General features: G+C 35.5%; 1 long non-coding RNA gene across 1 annotated transcript; it reads right to left on the bottom strand.

Annotated features, from left to right (window-relative positions):
* Positions 1-494: 494 nt before the first annotated feature.
* LOC113278071 lies at positions 495-2,369 on the bottom strand. The gene is made up of 6 exons (XR_003325284.1): positions 2,304-2,369; positions 2,134-2,207; positions 1,999-2,046; positions 1,495-1,559; positions 1,098-1,177; positions 495-592 (listed from the first exon to the last, which is right to left on the bottom strand). It is a non-coding gene; the product is annotated as an uncharacterized LOC113278071 (long non-coding RNA).
* Positions 2,370-2,931: the final 562 nt, after the last annotated feature.

The raw sequence follows: 2,931 nt of genomic DNA, 5'->3' as shown, positions 1-2,931 counted from the left end.
GGCCATATTGACTGCCAGAAATACACCGGAATTCCAATAACCCGCCTACCCTTTTCATTCCATCACATTCAGTCAATTCATATAGCTTTCAATCAAAGAAGAACATAAATTCTTCTAAGTACCAAAATTCTTGTAAGTATCAAATTCAAAGTTAAAAAAACTTGCCGAGTTCATAGAAACTTCCTACATTGTAACTTACAAAATTTACAACATCGAAAAGCAACAATCAGAGATGCCAGTCAATTCATAAGCCAAGGGGACTTCCATGACGAAGGATATTCAAACCCTTTCTTGATAGAAGGTATCCCACCAAACCTGCAATCAAGATATGTGAATTAGATGAGGCAAAGCAAAGCCTATCGGTACTATAAACAAGATGTTACCAAGGACCACATAACCTCAATGAAAAGTAAACATGTCAGTAGTTTCAATCCACTCCCAAAAGAGTATATAGTTAAGTATTATGTAATCATAAAGGACTTACGAGCTGATATTCTCAGTGTCACCATCGATCCCAGATTTATCCCACACGTCAGATTAGTATTATGCTTCACTCCATTGATGTTGTAATTCCATGACCACTATCGGGAACCTGGAAATACAAAGCACAAGTTAGCCTCTATTTCATCATATACAAAACACCACGAGGAAAACATCTACTATACAAATCAGTTCAAGACACTTTGTAACCCACCTATTATATTTTTAAGAAGTGAATCAAGTTTCACTGACTTCAAAAATATGATTACAGTCACTAATAAGTAGATTGTCAGTGTGAATCTAGAGACAAAAAACTCAACATCGTCTAGGTATAGTATATTTGCAGCTGGCCAGTACCCATAGATTCATGTTACTGTGCAATAAACCATTTAAAGTGGCACTCAGCTTTAACTCTAAGCATCTGCCACACACCTAACTTATAAGACTTTGGAAGTTTCAGGTCAACGTTGACTTTGAAACAAACATGAGTATTATGGGGTTGGGGACCTAAAAAGAAAGCACCCAATACTCTTTAGCTCATATCAACGAGAACCTCAGGTGATTACCAAGATGTTGTTCAGTATTAAGGGACTATGTTCAACTATCAAGAGACTGACCTTTTTCTTAGCATCTTGGAATAATTCATGAACATGGAGAGCACCAGCTATCAAGGGTACTTGCAGAATACTCCCACTCCCTGCGACAAGCAACAATCATGTCAACACTTCTGTTAATATTGTCTTGGTAAAGGTTAACAACACCGATCCAAGGGAACTGTAGTCGATATAATTTTCCGTATAATATCTGGTGAACCCCAAGAATGTCAATCAAGACATTACCCTGTCAACCAATCTAAGAACTTTAAATTCTTAAGAAATACCCCGCATCATACTTGGAAGTTGGAACATCTCTTCCACCTCGTAATTTGAATACTAATAAAAGACAAAACATCTTCATGACCGAAGGATATGTTTGAGAATATAACGAAGAACTGCAAGGCAGTAAGAAACTTACATCAACAACGTCAGTACCCTTATCCGTGAGATGTATCTTTGTCAAGACCCCTAAACTGATATCTCCTGAAAAATGCAAACAGAAAATACTATGAATAAGGAACTGGGTCGTAGGATTATACCTTCTCAATAAATAAGCAAACCATGTTCTCAATATTCACATTGATGCTATCAGATTATAAAGAAAACCATCTACCGATCCGGGTTTACCAGTCAATTCCATATTAAGAAAATAAGTTAAATCATAATATATCATGAATTACAGTAAGAGAACTACGAGCATCGATCTACAATTCAAACCTGACGAAAAGGTAAATGATTCAATGAAACATACCAATGACAACTTTTGTCAACCCAAGTGTATTAGTGTCCCTTACCATACCAATGTTTGAGAATATAACAGATTAGTTTGTTACAATAAACTAGCAATCTAGCATCCCCTAATACACAACACATGCCATAACCCAGTAATATAATTCATTCGGTAAAAGAAAGTAAAACTCACCTTTCAATAACTGATACTAAATTTGTTGGATGATATTTGTCTTTCAGCCTATATCCAAAACCAAATTCAGTCAGAATATACAAAAGATGAAATAAGCACAAACAACTGCGGTCAAAATGAACAAAATGCGTTTACCACTGGTCATCCTTGTGTCATTAAAGAAAGTACGTTTCTGAGTAGAAATGTACTCTGATCTGTATTCCTGATACCTAAACAATCAAAAGCACATTTTACTCCATCGTAAATAAATGCATAAAGAAAGCAAATCAAATTTTTGTATCAATCTGCGACTGCCCCTAATATACCTGCGATCAGCTTCAGTCGGCAGTATGTCATCTTCAAGCTCTTGAATAAATTGCTTATACGACATTAAGCCTTCCCTGTAACAATTTACAAATAGATCATTTACCTAATAGAAACATATTTGAGAAGCCAAATCGGAAGAATCATGTAAACCAAGATAAATACAAGACAAACCCATGAAGTAAGAAAGGAACCAAACCAAGCTATGTATAGAATTTTTTAAAGTGCCATGGTGCAAGTCAAAGGATCAAGGTTATGTGTATAATTATCTAGACATCTAGAAATCCTCACATCATGAGACAGTGATGCATAAAAACATACCAAATGCAAAGTAGTCTTGCAAAGGACCAAATATTTCGTTGTTCTCCCTCAGTTGATATGCCTAAAGGATAAACATCCAAACAAGAGAAGTTACAGGTTGCAAATTGTTATGCTAAGCTGAAGATGGTTTATTACCTAAGACATAAACTCAATTAGTTTGAACTAGTAGCTTCTACAATCATCTATTTTTCCAGAACAGTAGTGATGACCATTAAGTTCATAACTAATGGTTGGAAATGTGCATCCCACTACTAAGAAAAGTACACCCTCATAAACATATACCATGGCAGATTCTCAAAGAACTATTCA

Source organism: Papaver somniferum, chromosome 5 (assembly GCF_003573695.1).
Source record: "Papaver somniferum cultivar HN1 chromosome 5, ASM357369v1, whole genome shotgun sequence".
Classification (NCBI taxonomy): domain Eukaryota; kingdom Viridiplantae; phylum Streptophyta; class Magnoliopsida; order Ranunculales; family Papaveraceae; genus Papaver; species Papaver somniferum.
This window is presented reverse-complemented; position numbering and strand designations above follow the sequence as displayed.